The sequence below is a fragment of the Pelodiscus sinensis genome, chromosome 32 (genome assembly GCF_049634645.1).
Source record: "Pelodiscus sinensis isolate JC-2024 chromosome 32, ASM4963464v1, whole genome shotgun sequence".
In the NCBI taxonomy this organism is placed as follows: domain Eukaryota; kingdom Metazoa; phylum Chordata; order Testudines; family Trionychidae; genus Pelodiscus; species Pelodiscus sinensis.
Genome location: NC_134742.1, coordinates 4,938,175 through 4,959,318, shown reverse-complemented (window position 1 = coordinate 4,959,318; position 21,144 = coordinate 4,938,175). Strand labels below are relative to the sequence as shown.

The 21,144-nt window shown below is 44.5% G+C and overlaps 1 protein-coding gene across 1 annotated transcript in view; it reads left to right on the top strand.

Annotated features, from left to right (window-relative positions):
* Positions 1-21,144, top strand: part of LOC142823076 (maestro heat-like repeat family member 5) — a 160,350-nt gene that overhangs the window by 66,589 nt on the left and 72,617 nt on the right. The gene's annotated exons all lie outside the window — the stretch shown is intronic.

Below are 21,144 nucleotides of genomic sequence, written 5' to 3'. Positions count from 1 at the left end.
GGCACACAAAGAAGATACCTCACAATTTTCTGTGGCGTGGAAATTATTTATAAAAAAAATCATTTAGAAAAAAAAATCAAAACAATTGTGTTGGAAAATTTCTCAACAAAATGCGGAAATATTTCAAAAATTTGACCTCAAGTGTTTATTTTTATTTTTCATTCTTATTGCATTCTTACATTTTAAGCAGATATTAAAAATGACTGCTGCTGAAAGAATTAGGCTTGTTTAATTTAGAAAAGTGAAGACCAAAAGGGGGACTTGATAGCAGTTTTCAAGTATCTAAAAGGGTGTCACAAGAAGGAGTGAGAAAATTGTTCTCCTTGGCTTTTGAGGATAGGACAAGAAACAATGGGCTTAAATTGTAGCCAGGGAGGTTTAGTTTGGACATTAGGAAAAACTTCCTACCTGTCACGGTGGTTAAACACTGGAATAAATTGCCTAGGGAGGTTGTGGAATCTTCATCACTGGAGATGTTTAAACAAAAGACAAGACTGTGCAGCACTTTAAAGACTAACAAGATGGTTTATTAGATGATGAGCTTTCGTGGGCCAGATCCACTTCCTCAGATCAAATTGTGGAAGAAAATCGGCATGATCATATATACCAAAGGGATACAATCAAAAGAAGTGAACACATAAAAAACCAACAAATCAGATTTTAGAACGGGGGGGGGGGGGGGGGGTCTACACAGCTACATCTCTATTACTATTGGAGATATTTAAAAGCAGGTTGGATAGATATCTATTGGGGATGATCTAGATGGTGCCTGGTCCTGCCGTGAGGGCAGGGGACTGGACTCAATGACCTCTCAAAGTCCCTTCCGGTTCTAGTTTTCTATGACTCCATGATTTTGTTTTCCCACTTTTAATTTTATTTTTAAAATTATTCAAAGCAGCTGCTAGTAGTTATCTTAAACATCTTGCATGCTTATCTTATTTCCTTGTTGGTTATATCTCTCCTTTGATGTTATGAAACCGTTCAACATACCGAGCGAGAAAATCAGAGGACTCCAGAGTCCTAACGACAATCACAAATTCTTTTCAATGCCTTGTGTTAGCCTGAAATCCTCTTTGTAGGCCATTAAAAACGACTGCTGCTTAGAATAGTAGCCCTTTGTGCCAACTCTTGGTATTGGAAAAAATGTTCAGAAAAGGGCACCAAAATGACTAGGGATATGGAACAACTGACATACAAGGAGAGATTAAAAAGACTGGGACTTATCAGCTTAAAAAAAATGAAACTAAGGGGAGATTTGATAGAGGTTTATATAATCGTGACTGATATGAAGAAAGTAAATAAGGAAAAGTTATTTACTTCTTCCCATAATGTAAGAACCAGGGGTCATCAAATGAAATTAATAAGTAGCAGGTTTAAAACAAACAAAAGGAAGTATTCACACAATGCACAGTCAACCTGTGGAACTCCTTGCCAGGGGATGTTCTGAAGACAGGACTTTAACAGGGACCAAAAAAAGAGCCAGATAAATTCATGGAGGCTAGATCCATCAATGGCTTTTAGCTAGGATGGGCAGGAATGGTGTCCCTAGCCTGTTTGTCAGAGGCTGGGAATGGGCAACAGGGGAGGAAGGGATCACTTGAGGATTCCCTGTTCTGTTCACTCCCTCTGGGACACCTGGCGTTGGCCACTGTCGGCAGACAGGACACTGACCTAGATAGATCTTTGGTCTGACAGATAGATCTGTGGCTGTTCTTATGTTTAATTTTAAACATGAAACATAAATTACAGAATAATACAATTCCTCAGTTCTGGGCTGTACAATTCCCCAGGGAGCTTGTTCTCTGGTTCTTCAATTAATTTCTACAGCAAATTCCCCCGTTCATTTGTCATAGATGTTCCAACAAAAAGTCACAAACATATTTCTCCTTCCCCACGTTTGTCAGACCCAAGAATGTCTGAGTTACTTTTGCTCAAACATCCAAAAAAAAATATGGCTAAGAACAGATGGGAAAAGTTAGCCCCAAATGTGAAAACCGGAGAAATTGTAACAACCAAAAAATGCCCCTTGTCGTACAAATGCCATAACCATTGGCGCGTGAATCAACTTACCCCGCACGCTCAGCACCGTGACTGCCACCAGCAGGACAACAGACCCCGCTCCTCCGATTCTTAAGACGACATGATGCCAATGTGGACACGGACGGAAATCTGCCCAGTTCAATGTTTGGAGACAGTCTAATGAACAAAGGAAATGCTGTAGTTACTAGAAGATTTGCGTTCTCTTTTAAGGCTTGGCCAGAATCCCCCACAAAAGGACTGGGAACCTATCCATAGCGCATCAGTAAAGACACTTCTTCAATGACTCCCGGCGGTCCTGTGTAGTGAAGAAGTCCTGGAGCCTTACAGCTGGGAACTCAAGGCCAGAGAGATGCAGTAGTTTGCCCCAGATCACACTGGAAGTCAACGGCACAGCTGAAACTACCGCTCAGATCTTCAGAGTCACGGCCTAGTGTCCTGGCCATTAGCCCACCCCATTTTGACTTGTTGACCAACAAATAAACCATGCATGATTAATTTGCAGATGGTACCAAGCCAAGAGGGGCTGCAAGTGCTTTGGAGGATAGGGTCATAATTCAAAGTATTCTGGACACAATGAAGAAATAGGCTCAGATATATGGGATGAAGTTTAATAAAGACAAATGCAAAGTGCTCCATGTAGGAAAGAACAATCCGTGTCACACACACAGAATGGGAAGCGACTGTTTAGGAAGGAGTATGGCAGAAAGGGGTCTAAGGGTCATAGTGGACCACAAACTAAATATGAGTCAACAGTGTGATGCTGTTGCAAAAAAAGCAAACGTGATTCTGGGAGGCATTCACAAGAGTGTTGTGAGCAAGACATGAGAAGTCATTCTTCCTCTCTGCTCTGCTCTGCGCTGACTAGGCCTCAGCTGGAGTATTGTGTCCAGTTCTGGGCACCACATTTCAAGAAATATGTGGAGAAATTGAGGAAGGTCCAGAGAAGAGCAACAAAAATGAAGAAAGGCCTAGAGAACATGAACTATGAGGGAAGACTGAGAGAACTGGGCTTGTTTAGTTTAGAAAAGAGAAGAATGTGGCTATGTCTCCAGTACGAGTTTTCTCCGCAAAAAATATGCAAATGAGAGGCTCATTTATATGAGTCGTGATCTCATTTGCATATTTTTTGCCGATCTGTGTTTGCGCTAGGGTTTTTTGCACAAAACCAAACAGTGTGAACATTTTCTTTTTGCGCAAAAATCCCTTTTCCATAAGATTTTCCATAAGAAAAAAGGGGGTTTTGCACAAAACGAAAATGTCCACACTGCTTGATTTTGAGCAAAAACCCCTAGCACAAAAATGGCTCAGCAGAAAATATGCAAATGAGATCATGACTCATTTACATGAGTCCCTCATTAGCTTATTTTTTGCCAAGAAAACTTGTAGTGTAGCTGGAGCCTGAGAGGGCTCATGAGAGCAATTTTCAAGTATCTAAAAGGGTGTTACAAGGAGGAGGGAGACAAACTGTTCTCCTTGCCATCTGAGGGTAGGACAAGGAGAAATGGGCTTAAACTGCAGCAAGGGAAGTTTAGATCGGCCATTAGGAAAATGTTCCTACTTGTCAGGGTGGTGAAAATCTGGAATAAATTGCCTAGGGAGGTTGTGGAGTCTCCATCACTGGAGATATTTAAGAGCAGGTTAGACAGACATCTATCAGGGATGATCTAGATGGTGCTTGGTCCTGCCGTGACGGCAGGGGACTGGACTAGATGACCTCTCGAGGTCCCTTCCAGTTCCAGTGTTCTATGATTCAATGATTCTGGGGCTACAATACAGCTGTCAGTCAGTGGCATATCCGTTGGATGAGCACCCCTGAACCTGCCCAAGTAAGATTATGCACTCCCCCTCCCAATATCATGAAGTAGTACAACGATAGAAAATATTTTGCCGTGGATTGTGGGAGAAGTAATTCTTCAACTCTGTGTTGATTAAGACTCAGTTGGAGTATTGTGTCTAGTTCTGGGCACCACATTTCAAGAAAGATGTGGAGAAACTCGAGAAGGTCCAGAGAAGAGCAACAAAAATGAGGAAAGGGCAAGAGAACAGGAACTGTGAGGGAAGACTGAGAGAACTGGGTTTGCTTAGTTTGGAGAGGAGAAGACTGGGCAGGGACATGGGATCAGCAGCAGGACTGAGGGGGGCAAAGGGGCACAGCAGGGAGAGGACAGTGAGTGGGGGCCAAGCATGTAAAGGGCCTTTGGGTGGGCAGCAGAGGCAACACGTAACCGGCAGCTGCCCACGCTCATGACCAGCTGCAGCTCACAGCTAGTACCAGCCAGAAACAGGATGTGGGGGCGGGCCCCTCTTGGCCAAGAGCCCGTATGCAGCTGGGCCTGCACTGACAGACTAGAAGGGGGGGGGGGTATTTGGCCCCATGCGCTGCATCCTGCCCCCCCCCCAAAACCTTGTATGCCCCCTCCCATCGCTGGCCATTGAAACCTACACTTCACTCACCACAGGTTGGGTAGCTGGTGATCCAGCTGGTGGCAGGACCTGCTGATACTGATGAGGAAAGAGGGAGATGGAAAATACGAGGCCCATTTAAAAAAAAATCGGGACACCTGTGGTCTTCAATATAGGACTGTCCCTTTAAAAACAGGACATCTGTAACCCTATCTGGAGGTCCCTTGCTGCCCTGTGATTCTGTGCGGAAGTACTGAACTGGGATCGGGTGGGGACCAATCATATCCGTTCTCAAAAAGGAAAATATTTGGCAGCCCCCTTGGGTTGTCCTGTCTGCCCCTTTGTCTAAAGGAAGAGCGGACCTTCTCCATTAGCAAAGTGAGGACACCCATGGGACTTTGTTAGGGAAGTAAGCGAGCTTTGGCCTCACATTTGTACCGATACAGAAACAAATGTCTGTATCATGTCTAGGGCACGGCTCATGGGCCTTGACACCACCGACATTCGGTTTGCTTTAAACCTGCTACCTATTAATTTCATCTAGTTCTTATGGGAACAAATGAATAACTTTTCCTTATTCACTTTTCCACACCAGTCATGATTTTATAGACCTCTGTCATATCCCCCCTCAGCCTCCTCTTTTAGTCTTTTGATCTCTTTTAATCTCTTTTCATATGGGATCTGTTCCAAACCCCTAATCATTTTTGTTGCCCCTTTCTGAACCTTTTCTAATGCCAATAGATCTTTTTTGAGATGAGGTGACCACACCTGTAGGTAGCATTCAAGATGTGGCTGTCCCATGGTTTTATAAGATAAGATATTTTCTGTCTTATTCTCTATCCCTTTTTAAATGATTCCTAACATTCTGTTTGCTTTTTTGGCTGCCGCTGCACATGGTGTAGATGTTTTCAGAGAATGATCCACAATGACTCCAGTTTCTCTCTCTCTGGCGTGGTTATAGCTAAATTTGTCCCCATCATTATGTATGTATAGTTGGGATTATTTTTTCCAATGTGCATTGCTTGTCATTGATCAACATGAAAATTAATTTTCCATTTTGTTGCCCAGTCACTTAGTTCGGTGAGTAAGGAAGATACATTTCAAGCCAGCGATTGAAACTTAGGTGGAGAGCTTTCTGCCTGGTCAGGACCTTACACCCCATTTCTCTGTTATTTATCTTTCTGGTTCTTTCATCGCCTCTGGCTCCTGTATAGTTAATTTTGCTGAGTGGAAACCAAGTAAGTTCTCTGTTCATGTGAAAGGACCAGGGAAGCAGGAGGGTGAGGGATAAGCCCTCTAATACCACTGGCTTCATGTCCATTCCAGAATCTAGAATTAACCACATTCTGTCTCAAGATGTCATGGTCCAGGTTTCCTCTCCCCTCTTTCTCTCTTCAGAGCCTGCATCCTCTGCTCCCGGTCAATACACTGGAGTTCTTTCTCTCCCGCCCCCCATCATTGTGTACCTCAAAACAGTGACTATGTTCCCTGTGAGGAACAGCTCCCATGACTTCTCGCACCTAAATTAATTTCTACCTGAAGGATTCAGCGCTAGATTCTGAGCTCAGTGACTTCGGCATCAATCTGGAGTGACTCCACTACAGTCAACGGAGTCCAGGTTGGATTCTGATCACAGTGACTTTAGTGTCAATCCAGAGTGATTCCACTGACTCCAAAAGGAATTAGTCTGGGTTTACACTGGTTTAAATGAGAGCAGACTCTTGGATCTGCTTTCTGAAGTAATACATTTAAGTCCTACTCTCTGAGCATCCCAATTCTCCATACTCATTCTCACTCCTTCTTCCCTGGATTTAACCATGGAAGTAGGAAACATTAGTAATATTTTCATGATTTCTGTGTGTGCCTTAGTTTTCCTCTGAACTTTGCATTTCTGTGTGTGTGTGTGTGTGTGTGTGTGTCACCTCACTGCCTGGATGAAATGACTCAGGTCCTCAATGCACTGGTTAAAACCAAACCAGATCAACAGAGGTTTGGGAGAGAAGTCCCGAAGACTTCAACCATTGACGCCTAAAAGCAGGAAAGTCCATCAGGCTGGACGTGTGAACTGAACTGGAGAACAAAGGAGAAAACGGTGCTGGGGGGCTGGAATAGGGGTTTCCCTCCAGACCAGTGGTTCTTAACCCTGGGGTGCCCGCACTCTCTGGGGGTGCGAGACATGCCAGATTTTTATGATATATCGTAGGTTTAAAGAACTGACCTACTTCAACGATTTTTAATAAGGGGTGCAAGGACGTATTTTAAGAACCGAAGGGGTGCAGGCCACTGCTCTAGACAGACTAAGAAACTCTCACCTGGGAGGGACAAAAGGACAGAGAGAGAGCTGGAGAGGAAGCCCATTTCAGCCTGACCAATTCATGGCCATGATGGACGGTGGCGTTAAGTTTTGTGTCTTTACCAAGGACATTTGGAGTCTATAGCCAAGTGGCTAATAAATAGTTACCCTGTTCTGAAAAGGCTGAAATACCCTCTGAGGGCTTGCGCCCTGGAAGGATACAGAACAAGCCAGATGCAGGGGCTGGATGGATTTGGGGCAGGGAGGAAGCCACAGAACTCCGGAACCCAAAAACCCAGTCTTTGGACTGCTGTGGAACTATGTGAACACTAAAGGAGTCATTCCCTAGAGATTGGTTACGCCTGGAGCACAGAGATGACTGTGACTCCACAACAGCCTTCTCCAACCCACTGGTTTCTACAGACACTCTGCAGGCAGTGGATTTTTTTTTGTTAAAAAAAAAAAAGGTGCCAGTACTTCAGGGGAAGTACTGACTAGAGGTACCAGTTCTGAGTACTGGGCAGTACCGTCACAAAAAAAGCAGTCGGCAGGCCACATTGTCACTGACAGCGGTATCTTGTTTCCACCCCAAGTCTCCGAATAATAAACTCAAATGCACGTTAAAGTTTGCTCTGAAAAAGTTTCAGAGGGGAGGCCCTGTTGGTCTGTAACTTAAAAAAAACCTGTGTAGATTGTGGTATCAGTATGCTTCCTCTCTAATTGCTAATTAATGGTCCTTATCTGCTCTTTTTAACTATGCAGTTTTTAGGTGCTTGTAAACAATCAGCTTTGCCTGTTACATACCAGCTCGGTTTTCCCTTTGATACTTATATACCCACTGCTTCCTTTTGTCTCCCCCCTCCTCCCCTCCATTCTCCTCCACCTCTTTTGCCCTATTTATTTTGATTCTGGACATACAACATTCTGGTGATCTGAAGAAGTGGGATGTGCCCACAAAAGCTCATGATCTCATCTACATGTTTTGTTAGTCTATAAAGTGCTACCACACTATTTGTTGTAAAAAAAGTGGTTCTGTAGCACCCGAGTGACTAACAAAAGATAGACAGATAGATAGATAGTATCTTGAGTTTTCATGGGCACAACCTACTTCTTCAGATGAATGGCAGCTTAAGTTATACACTACTTGTATTTTTGTTCTTGGACTAAAACTTGTTAGGAAGCGGCCAGAGAGACATTTACATCCATATCAACCAATAAATAGTCATTTACGAGAACAAAGACCACTATTGGGTCATGTCCAGCATGGGAGATAGACCACATGGCCTATCAGGGTCCCATTCTATTCATACAGGTTTATAACTCCGTATTACACAAATCCGTGTCCCAATTCTGGACAAAAGTCAGGCATAGTCCTGCGGCACCATAAAGACGAATAGATTTATTTGGGCATACGCTTTTGTGGGCAAATGGAGATGGACCACATGGCCCGTCAAGGTCCCTTCTACTCCTACAGGTCTATAACTCCGTATTACACAAATTTGGGCAAATGGCCACTCCATCAGATGTTGGGCTCTCTCTCTGGTTAGAAAGCAGGAGATTCAACTGGAAACCCACAAGATTGGCACAAAACGAGGCAGTTTGTTCATACTTACTGCGGGGCTGAGATGAAGGAGGCAAGCGGGCTCTAGGGATGTCTAAATCAGCATAGATTATATCCCCAGCCATGGCAAAGAGGTTGTACCAGCGAGCGGGGCTCTCAATTAAAAGAACCACCTGTTACGCCTTAAGCAAAAGGAGCAACACCTCCCAAGCCAGGAAGTGTTCTCTATCAGAAGCTGCTGAATTTCTTTCTTCTCACTGCACTGTGGTTGCCCTTTCAGGCAAAGGACCGAACCGATCGCTGGTTCTTAATCGAGGCAATTGCATTGGTAACGCTGGGCGGCATCACACGAATTTGGCTTCCAGACGCCCCCATGTTTTCCTGTCAGTGGCAGCTCTGCAAGCTGCAGTGGGCCAAAATCTTCTGCTGCATACAAAGTGAGAAAGAGTGTGGACGCTAAATTACAACGGGTCTTTCCCAAGCCTCCTGGGAGCAGCCCAATCCAGGCCTGCCCCCTCCCCTCCCTTTGCAATAGTTCTGGGAGAGAAAAGCTTTTGTTCAGTTGCTTCCTGTGAAAAGAGGTAGCATTGGGAAGATGGTTAATTTCCTCTTTTCTGTCCCTGTGCCAGAGGCCGCTATCCTGCGTTTTGCTAGGGGGAAGTTTAACGTGGGAGTTACGGATCTGTACACAAACTCCATAGAGTTCCCACTGCACAGGAACCAGGCTAGTGGACTGAGAATTGGAGGGGAGTGGGGCATACGTAGGCTATCTCACATAAGCTCTAATAACTTTAAAGAGCAAGGGTGCTCTTGTAGGCAAGTCCCAGTTCCGTGGCACTGACTCACTGTGTAACCTTGGTCAAGTCACTTAGAATCGCTGAGCCTCAAGCCTTTGTTTCTCCTATCCATTCAGATCAGACGCTCTTTGAGGCATGGGCTGGCTCTTACTATTCATTTGTTACAGTGCACAGCTACAACAGAGCCCTGATTTCAGCTGTGTTCCATAGCTGCTACCAACATGCATGTTGATTTGCTGGTTGTTTATAGATAGATACATAGATATGCATGCTGCGGAAGCTGAATTTCTGTTCCATTGCCACAAACTCAGCCCCCATCTCTGCTCGGCTGCTACCCAGATAGCTGCGGCTTTGACCTAAGCATGTATTAAACCTATATGGAAAATAACTCGACCCAACCTCCGCAGCGGTCAGACACAAAAAATAGTATTAATATTTTGCCGCTTCTCTTGCTCAAGCCATTGTATCTCCCAAATGCCAGACAGGGGTTAAAAAGCACAAATACGTAATCTGCCAAATGCCAATTGTAATGTCCTTTTCAAAGTGTTTTCCATTTTTTATGCAGTGGGGAGTTTTTTTGGTCTTGGAAGCATTTGGAGCTGGAGCGACAGTAGCAATAGATCACTTTTAATCAAAGCATTTATTTCATAACAGAGTTTTACAGACTATTTTAAGGGAAACTAAATATTATTTTCAAGGGGAGTGTGTCCACTGTCACAGCACGACAAACGCAACCATAACACAACTCATCATGATCTGACAAAACACAAAGATAAGGGCATATAGCCAGAAGCCCACCACCGGAAGCATTATAAGAAGAAGAAAGAAATTAGGGACTACAGGCATGGTGGAAAAGAGATTGTTTGAAGGTATTTAAAATATGAACCCATAGGTATTACAATTTTTCAAACACAGAGAGCAAAACCTATGCTTTTAAGCTAACATTTTACATAGAAGTATTCAGCAAATGTCTCCCCTCTCTCTCCAGAAAAAAATATGGGTGAAAAGAAGACATTTTTAATCTTCATTGATATTTTTCTTAAGTTTGTATATATGCGTGAGTGTGTGTGTGTATGCGTGAGTGTGTGTGTGTGTGTGTGTGTGTGTGTGTGTGTGTGTGTGTGTGTGTGTCAGAAGATGGGGAAAAATTTAATATTATACATCCTTCTGATAGGACAGCTAATACATAGGTTACACAACTATAGAGCAAAACAAACAGAAGTTTGGACCTAAATGCAAGATAAAAGACTTTAACTGACGCTAGCAACTGAAAAGACATAAGAAGAAAACGAATAGAAACGCATCAACCACAACATACGATCAAGATCACAAAAGCTGAGGAAAGTAAGTGGCATCAGATTTTGTCAATCCAAGTTAAAGACATCCATACATCAATTTCTAATTGTGCTCTATATACCAACATCCCACATGAAGACGGATTACAAGCAATTAGAAACACTATCCCAGAGGACACTACTGCCAACCTGATAGCAGACCTATGTAACTTTGTTCTCACCCACAATTATTTCCGGTTTGAGAACAACTTATACCTCCAGATCAGCGGCACAGCCATGGGTACACGCATGGCCCCACAGTATGCTAACATCTTTATGGCTGACCTAGAACAACGTTTCCTCAACTCCCGTCCCCTTTCACCCCTCCTCTACCTACGGTACATCGATGACATCTTTATGATCTGGACACATGGCCAAGAAACACTGGAGATATTCCACAGAGATTTCAACAACCTACACCCCACCATCAACCTCAGCCTGGACCATTCTACACGAGAGATCCACTTCCTGGACACCACCGTACAAATCAACAATGGAAAATTAGACACCACTCTCTACAGAAAACCCACTGACTCATACAGTTACCTACATGCATCCAGCTCCCATCCAGAACACACCACACGATCCATCGTCTATAGCCAAGCCCTTTGATACAACCGCATCTGCTCTAACCCCACTGACAGAGACCAGAAGCTTCAGGATCTCTACCAAGCATTTATAAATCTCAACTACCCACCCAGAGAAACAAAAAAGCAAATTGAAAGAGCCAGACGAATACCTAGAAACCATCTACTTCAAGACAGACCTAAGAAAACCAACAATAGAACACCACTTGTCATCACCTACAACCCCCAACTTAAACCTGTCCAACACATTATCAATAAACTACAGCCTATATTGGAACAGGATACCATACTCAAAGAGGCTCTAGGAGACAGACCCATAGTCTCCTATAGACAACCACCTAACCTCAAGATGATTCTTACCAACCACCACAGGACATACCACACTAATACCAACCCTGGTACCTTCCCTTGCAACAAACCCCGTTGCCAGCTTTGTCCACATATTCATTCTGCTGATACCATTATTGGACCTAACCAAGTGAGTTATAAGATCAAGAACACATATTCCTGCGCATCCAGAAATATAATCTACGCTATCATGTGCCGAAAGTGTCCGTCTGCTATGTACATTGGACAAACATCTCAGACACTTCGCCAAAGGATTAATGCCCACAAAACAGATATCAGACAAGATCACAAAGAGAAAACAGTTTCTTGCCACTTTAACCAGAAAGGACACTCTCTAAATGACTTAGCCACCTGCATTCTGCTACAAAGACCTTTTACATCTGCACTTGAAAGGGAATCCTCTGAACTGTCATTCATGTTAAAATTCGACACTTACCAACAAGGACTTAACAAGTCTTTGAACTTTCTCACCCATTACCAAGACAGTTTCCCCAATTATCACCTGTAATACCATTAACTCACAAACATCCCATTCTCCCTACCTTTAATATCAGCAATTCACAGACACTTACCTTCCTTCCTCCCCCTTCCCACCCCCCCGCATCCCCCTTCTGTTCTGCAATGTGATTTGTCCTTTTCATATTTGTTCATTTTTTTTTAAATTGTATCCTTTGGTATATATGGTTGTGACTACTTTCTTCCACTATTTGATCTGAGGAAGTGGGTCTGGCCCACGAAAGCTCATCATCTAATAAACCATCTTGTTAGTCTTTAAAGTGCTACATTGTCCTGCATTTTGCTTCAACTACCCCAGACTAACACGGCTACATTTCTATCACTATTCTAATTGTGCTTATGTGTATAATATGAAGCATCCCTATTTAAGTTGCGAAACACCTTTTATAAGACTTTTATTATAACAGAATGAATCTGTTAATAAGAACAAGTACAGACACATTTGGTAATACATTTGAATTTGTTAATAAAAACAAAGACATCTGACAAAAACATATTTTTGGGTTTTAAACAGAATTTTAAATTTGTTTTTCACGAAATTTCAGTTTGAATTAAAATTATTTTTGACAGAATATTTCTGGTTTTCATATACTCTATTTTTCCATTGGAAAATGTAACATTTTAAGTAGAAAAGTTATGTGCAACGCAGGTTAATCTAGTGTGATTTCTCACTAGGGCTGAACCAGATTTCGATGTTTATTAGTCTGCGACTTCCTCTGGGTGAACAAAGCAGCCCGTTAGATCAGGGAGCTGAAGTTCAGTGCTAGTCAATTCAAGTTTACTCTTACCAGTCCTAGCACTCCTCCAGACAGCCATGCTAGGACTTCAGAATTGACAGAATTGATAGACTCTCCAATAATGGTTTAATTAATACAGCCTAGCGTAGTAACCTCTATTCTTGCTTGATAGTCTCTTCTTTATCCATCCAAGGATGTATTTCATCCTCTCAGCCACAGTGTCACACGAAGAGTTGGTGGAAAGTTGATTTCCATCACAACTGCTATGGCTGTCTTAGGGAATGTCTAGACTTGCTTTCGATTTTGAAAGAAGATATGCAAATTCAGCACGATGATTGCTTCTTTGAAAGAGGTTTTTTCAAAAAAGCAAGCAGTCTCGACACGGTTCTTTTAAAACAAAACAAAACAAAAAAAACCCCTAACCCCTTTTTCAAAAGAATGCTGTAAACCTCAGTTTTTGAGAAAGAAGGGTTCTTTTGAAAGTTTTTTTCTCTCAAAAGAACCGCATCTAGACTATTTTCTATTTCGAAAGAATCTCTTTAGAAAAAGTGATCAGAAGAAGATATGCAAATTTGCACTGAATTTGCATATCTTCTTTTGAAACCCCCTCTCCCCCATAGTCTAGACGTGCTCTTAGTGTTACTATTTTGGTCTGAAATACAGCTGGGGCGTAGGCTATGCCAAATGGTATCCTTACAGAGTTGAACACCGTGCCAGATTTCTCTGCTCCCATGAGCCATAAACTCATGTAAAAAAATGTATTTTAAAAAGCAAACAGCAGAGTTTTCTATATTCAACACTGCCTGTCGTTAACCATTGTGCCCCAATTCATCATCCTATCAGAAAAAAAGACCATTTCGATGCATCCCTTTGTGCTGCTGGTTTGTTGAGACCTAAGTTTCATGTCAGCTGCTTCAAGAGTAGCACATTTCTCAGGCATGGGTGCTGGCATCACAGAGGAGATGTCTACACTACAGAATTTTTTCAGAAAAACTGTGCTATAGGACTTTTTTTTTAAGTTTTTTTTAGTTACGGACTAGTATGGCTGCCCCTCTGAGTCTACACAAGTTTCCCTTAATTTTTTTTTCCTTTCTCAATTCCAAAGAACCTTAATAACTCATCATTAGCTCAGGTCCATTTGCCTCGTGCCCCAGCTATGAGGCCAAAAAAAAGGTGCATTTTTGCTCCCAATTAGTTCTTTAATATCTCCTCCAAAGCAGAGTCATAGGTCACCTTTTCCCTGTGGGGAAACTATCAGAATTGTTTTCCCATCCAGTCTACCATTACTGTTGTTTCTCTTCTAACGAAAGCAATATCAGGCTTACACAAACAGCTGTCTTTCTTCCTTCATTGTGGTTCCACTATCACTTTCCATCTTTATGCCCTGATTTTATCAATAACTGCAGCTACTACCCGGTTATGTCTTTTTATCCAAACATCTTTCGTGTTAAAACATTGCCTGGATATGTGTGAGACTGTTTTCATAACCTTCCCACACCATCTACACACAGCCTGCATTTCATTTCTCCCTCTAGCAAGTGTTGCTCTGGTAGGGAAAACATTCACTCTTAATTGTAATGCACTCATAAAGGGAGCGAAATTAGCCATCTACGGTCTAATCAAACAAGAATGCCAATTGGGTAATTTTAAAAATACTTAATCCCAATTCCTTGCCACTTTAAGGGGCACCACCTTTCAAATTCCACCTTCCTACACTTTTTCGACTTTGCGGTAACCATATTATATAGCATAATGTTATCAACTACGCTTTCCCCTGTATAAATATACCATAAATCTATCCGATCATCTCGTGAAACCATATGTCTTCTCGACTTCCGAATTAGTCTAAGTTATTCCTGAAGTTATTCCTGATTCATCATGTAAAGTAAAAAGAATGCCCACTTTCTTTTTCTGACTTCCGTTAACTGAACGTTGGTTGTGTTTTTTGTTTTTTTCTTAATTTCCAGGAAGAACCTTGTTACATGTATTATGAAATATGCAGATCAAGTGGGAGATTTGAGATTCGAATACTAAATTTAGTCAATGCAAGTCTCCCAGCTCTTCCTGTAGTATAAAATAGTTGTGCCCCGATGAGAGGGACATAAAATCTTCTTAGCAACTTTCCTCAGTAAAACACCAAAAACATAAAAGGAGGCACAATTAAAAGCAAATTATAACATGACTTGGGTAAAGTATACATCTGGAACATCATCAATTTTGGGGCAGGTTTCAATGGTGCTTCACATAATTTATTACGCCATTCAGTCAATTTCCCCTGGAGTGACAGACCATCCTCCCCTGTCCAAGGGTCTATCTTTACACCCAAATATTTTTCAAATGTCCGGGCTGCACATAATCTATCTTCTCTTTACCCCATATCCAATTATCCTTAGGATTAACCACATAGATCATGCATTTCACCATCCCGTGAAACACATTTGTTTTCCTAACATTTTCCTTCCAGCTAGTATTCCCGCAGAAACACTCTGAAGTCTGAAGGTTCCTAATCATCCCTTGATATGCCCCATTAAAAATAGCCACCTCATCTACAAAAGTTAATGCAGTCATATTTTTCCCCAGAACACTGAACCCCAAGCCCTCAGCCTCCAACTTAACCAGTGAAGGACTCTCCTAAATAATGTAGACTCCCTTTACTACAGGAACTTCTGACTTTTACCTGGGAGGGTCCATTGTGCTGCAGTTCAGCCCTAGAAACTACAACTCCCATGATGCCTTGGGGGTAAAATGGAGGGAAACTGTTGGTCTTTTCCAGGCAGTGCAGGGAGAGAGGCTCCATTTTGGAGAGAGGAGCTGGTGGGGAGTCTTTTCCAGGCCTGGAACTGCTGCTGGAAGCTGGAGCCTGGTGGGGCTTGGATTGAGCCGGCTGCTTCAGGGGCTGTTGGGGATTGTTCCTGGAGGGGAGAGCCCCTGGCTGCACCCATGGCTGAGAAGGGCCTGCATAACCCTACACAGGAGGTAACTGAGAGTAACTGTGGCTCTTTGGGAAAGTGCTGCTGGAGATGGAGCCCTGAAGACAAGCTGACTCTGGGTGCAAAGAGAGGCTGAGTGATCTGTCCATGGAACCTGGTGTTTGGTGGGGCCTGCTCCAGCGGCAGAGGAATTTTGCAGTTGGCTGCCTGCCTGGACTGACCCACAATCTGTCCGGGGCTGTCTCCCCTCCAGCTGCAGAGCTGCAAGCATGTCCATGCCAGCAAGCATCTGGGACTCTGAGATCCAGAGGAGGTCATCCATAGAATCATTGAACCATAGAGCTGGAAGAGACCTTAGAAGGTCATCAAGTCCAGCCCCCTGCTCTAGGCAAGACCAATCCCAACTAAATCAACCCAGCCAGGGCTTTGTCAAGCCGAGACTTAAACACCTCTAGGGATGGAGACTCCACTACTTCCCTAGGGAACCCATTCCAGTGCTTAAATTCCCAGTGGGGTGGGATACACAGTGGCAGGGGAAATGCCAGTTAGATGAGTTTCCTTTACATCTGTGCCCTTTGTTAATTGATTTTATTCCCTTTTAGTCTGTTCAGCCCTGTTTCTTTAAGTGGCTAAGTAACTATGGAGGCAGGAAAAGGGAAGAAGGGAATTTGTGTGCAGCCATCTTGGTCTTGTTAACAAGAGAGCAAGAGTCAGGCTAAGTCTGTGGCCTGACAACGCGAGATCTGTAATAAGACGCTGCCTTTGCCTCTCGCCTCCATACGGAGATAAGGATAGAATGCTGACTATGGCAAGGACCTTGAGATAAGGAGCATCTGAATGGAACTAAAATAACTGTTAGCCATTGGTGTTTGTAATGGGAAGGAGACTAATTATTATTGTTATTATATCTAATGGACAGTATATAAACTGCTTCATAATTGCTTGTATTCGAAGATCTGCCTTAGAGGGGGGGCTTCCCTCCCTGTCCGAACCAGATTTTCCCTTGCTGCAGCTCGTAATAAAACTGCCTTTGGCTACTTGTTGCTTACAAACGCAGCATGAGGACAATGTTTTCTTCCTCATAACGGTGGGTTAGTTCTAATTCAATCCATTAGCTGTCTCTTGTTTACAATGGTTGTTTTGGAATTCGATCCAGATTATTGCTGGAATAAATTTATTCCTGGAGGCTCCGAGAGCATACCATTAAACATGTTCAGGGCCAGCCAGGTGGAGGCACCGCCATTGTATGTTCTTTTAGGAACAAGAGACTGCAGCGGGGGGTAGATAGGGGATCAACCACCACTAGGGTACTCAGGATCTCCTTGTATGTTAAAACCATCCAGCGTCCAGGCACATAGGTGATGGTGGCCTGCTCCCGAGCAACCCTGGGATGGAAAGAAGGGGTTACAATAATATTGGAGATAAGGGGGTCTCCAGGAACTTTTCACCCGCCCTCTCCCTAGTGATGGAATCACCATAAAGATTCCTGCCAATATCTATACATCCCTCAACAATCCCAAACCTCACAGGAGCTGACTCGGCTCCATGCGGGTTTCTCCACTTGAATTCTGGTGGAGGAATCTTCAATTTCCTTTCTCCACCATCTTCCTCCTCTATGAAGTCCCCAGTCCTAGGTGAAAAATGCTCTGGCTCAGGGATGGCCAACCCATTACAGACAAAGAGCCAAAATAGTGATGGATACAGTACAAAGAGTCGAAGGAAATACGTTGTTGAGCCAAAAAAAAAAAGCTGCCCCTTTAACAGCCACATGTGGCAGGCTTCCATTGGCTGCCGTGTCAGATCTTGCTGCCCCAGATGGTGCCCTGACCAGACAAGGGAAAAAGGTCAGAGCAGGGGAACGCAGAACAGCCGCGGATGCGGAGCCGCAATTTTTCTTTTGAAGAGCCACATGCAGCTTGCAAGCTGCTGAAAAGCTACCCCTGTTCTGGCTGCTTCAGCACCAAAGTACGGCTCAGTTTCTAATTAAGTCCCGTTACATCCAACACTAATTAGCGAGTGTGTTGCTAACTCATCCGAGGGGCTGAGGACCAGCTGCTAAGGGCATTTGTACTGTCGGAAAATAACCAGACCTTACTGAGAAAACTCTCATAATTCTGCACCCCTCCCTTCCTGCTCTGAGGGGAAATTTGCCCTCGGCTTCGCCAGAACGGCGCACTATTTCTGTGGCTCGAGGCCTGTCGCCTTTACTGGAAAGTCTTTGCTTCTGAAGCCTCAACAGCATGACAAGCCATGGCCTGAGTCGGCAGCCAATGTTTAGCCTCTCTTTCCTGTGCGATCTCGTCATTCTGCTGCTCGCACAAGGTGTCAAAAGCACTCCCACAACAGAGGTGGCCTAGGAAGGACTCCGACGTGTGACAGCCACCTGATAGACAGACTCAGGCAGGTGTGAGCTGAGGTGATTGCTATTGTTGTGTGTGTGTGTGAGGAGGGAGTATGTGATTACACTGGGTCTTGGCTTGAGGGTTGGCTGAAAGGTTTAGGGGTCCTCTGGGGAAGGGGAGACCAGTGTGGAGGAAACTTCCGGAACCCTCCCATCTCTTTCCCCCATCTTGACGGCTCTGGGTAGGGTTCTTCACACAACAAAGTGCAGCGGCAGTCCAAAAAGCAAACCGAGTGTTAGGAATCATTAAAAAAGGGATGGAGAATAAGACCAAGAATATCTTATTGTCTCTGTATAAATCCATGCGATGCCCACATCTCGAATACTGAATACTGCGAACAGATGCGGTTGGTTTCTCTCTCTCAAAAAAAGTTATCCTAGCATTGGAACAAAGTTCAGAAAAAAAGATTAAAAAATGATGAGCGATTTGCACCCGCTGCCTTATGAAGGGAGGGAATCCCAAAACTGCCCATGAGAGGCTGGGTTCATGCTCTCTTCTCTGAAACTCTACCCAGCCTGACCAGTGAGTGGAGCTGCAGTGTTCAAAATTCGGAGCAGTGTTTCTTAAACTGTGTTCCACACCACACCCGTGTGCTGCGAGGCAGTCGGAGGTGTACCACAGAGAACAGGGTTCAAAATGGCTGCCCTTAAAGGGGCAGGTGACTCTTTTTTTTTTTTTTTGCTCAATAACTGTCCCCCCAACATTTTTTTTTTTCAATAACTTTTTCCCAGCCTCTTTTCTTTTCTCAACAAAAAATCCTTGGTGTTCCTCATTAAAAAAATATTGTTTGGTGTTCCTCCATCTTAAATTTAAGAATCACTGATTTGGAAGGTCCCACCTTCCTTTACCGCTGTGCACCTCCCTCTGCAACCGGAGCCAGGAGCCAGGCCATGGGTGGGTTATGTGGTGATAATGGGGTGGAAGCAGGATGTGGGTGTGGGCCAGGAGCCAGATTATATATATGTATAGGAGCTAACCTGGCTGGCTACTAGGTGTCACTGCTGCTCCTCACACCCCATGCGAAGATGGTGTGAGGTGGAGCAGGGATGCAGGTCCCCAAGGCAGAGTAGCTCTGGCGGGGGCTGGTGGCCCATGTGGGCCCGGCTGCAAGACAGGACTGGTGTAGGAGGAGCGCTGAGCAATGCACGGCAGCAGCTGAGGAGCTAGGCAGGGGCACGGCACGGGCACGGGAGGCGCTGGAGGTACCTGCCGTTCTGCCGTGGGACTGGGACTCGCACAGATTCTGTCTCAGGTGAGCAAGGACGCCTGTGGGGCTGCTGCTTGGTCTTCTCTGCCCCGACTCCCCGTCCACAGGAGTGGTTGGGGGGGTCCCGTCTGTCCGTTGTGAGAGCCACCCTGGAAAACTTCCCACACGGCATCTGTGTGAACCAGGGTCAGAGAACTGACTTCCCTTATCGCAGGTGTGAGAAACCACTAAGAACATGAAGCCCAGCTCGCCCCTTGGAGAAAGACACTGAACTGTGAAAAGTGCAGAGGCAAAGTCTATTCTGTTCCTGTTTACATGCAAATGTGAAACTAGTGGGTCTGTTTTTCCATCTCCCTCTCCTTTACTTGTTGCCATCTCTTAGCACCTTCACTTTTCTCCCGTCTGCTCTTGGCTATTTCCAGCTAGCCCTCTAATGTTTCACTGTACGTTATTTTCTCTGGGCTCCCCAGCCAATTTGCCTGCACCTCATTCATTTCTTCCTTTGATGTCAGCATCTTTGCTTTTGTTCTCAGCAGAGTGGGTCCAAAAAGCCCAGATGGAACACTGTGGGGAAATGCAGTGTCATCCAAATTGAAATATGTTGCGGGAATTTGTCGCTTTCACTGAAATTTCAGATGAGGAAAAAGTCCAAAGGTATCATTTTGACAGGTTCTGTTTAAAACATGTTCAATACGGTAAAACACACTTGGTTATGACTTTATCATTTTGACTTGTATATTGCAGTGAATATTAATATTTGATATTTGATAGTGAATATTCCTTGTTCTAGATCTCTAATTTTATGTTGCCTTATAATGTTTATTGATTTTTTGACAACATGGCTTGCGCAAAACTTCACAAAATTAAATGGTTTGTTTTTCCAAAAGTTTGACATTATATGTCAAACCATAATTTTAGTTTCAAACCTTTATTTTGCTTTTTCCTGTTTATTATTGTGATGTCCCATGGCATGTTCATAGCAGTGGTGTGTATTTGGCACATCAGGTACAGTCATGTAATCATAGAATCATAGAACCATAGAACTGGAAGAGACCTCAGAAGGTCATCAAGTCCAGCCCCCTGCTCTAGGCGGGACCAATCCCAACTAAATCTTAAGCCGAGACTTAAACACCTCTAGAGATGGAGACTCCACTACTTCCCTAGGGAACCCATTCCAGTGCTTCACCACCCTCCTAGGGAAATAGTTTTTCCTAATATCCAACCTGGACCTCTCCCACCGCAACTTGAGACCTTTGCTCCTTGTTCTACCACCTGCCACCACTGAGAACAGCCTCTCTCCATCCTCTTTGGAACCTCCCTTCAGGAAGTTGAAGGCTGCTATCAAATCCCAAACAGGCTTGTAGGAGTGCCAGAACCTTCTCTGCCCTGCCTCTTCCCCCAAAGCCCCGCCCCTGCCCTGTCTCTTCCCCCAAAGCTCTGCTCCTGCCCTGTCTCTTCCCCAAAAGCTCTGCTCCTGCCCCGCCTCTTCCCCCAAAGCCAAGCCCCGCCCCTGCCCTGCCTCTTCCCCCAAAGCCCCGCCCCTGCCCTGCCTCTTCCCCAAAGTCCCGCCCCTGCCCTGCCTCTCCCCTAAAGCCCCCATCTCTGCCACGCCTCTTCTACCAAAGCCCCACCTGTGACAGGATACAATCACAGATGACCCCTCGGGGTTTCCTCTTGGGGTGCTAACACAGCCACTGCCACTCACCTTCCCACTCTCTGGGGCTTCTCACTGCCCAGTCCTGCTGGGCCAGCTCCGCCAGTCTCCCCCAGCCAAGGCCCCGAGCTGAGGTCCCTGCCCCCACCGAGAAGCAGCCCAGACACTGAACCGCCTCAGGTGCGAGGAGAGGGCCGTTTAGGGCCCAGCCTCCTGAGATCCTACTCCCCAGATGGGATCAGACCCCAAGGAATTAGCTAAGTATCCCCTTTAGCAATGAAAGGGGGAACGTGCCCACTGGCTGCCCTCCCAGGTAACAATCACTTACACTGAGT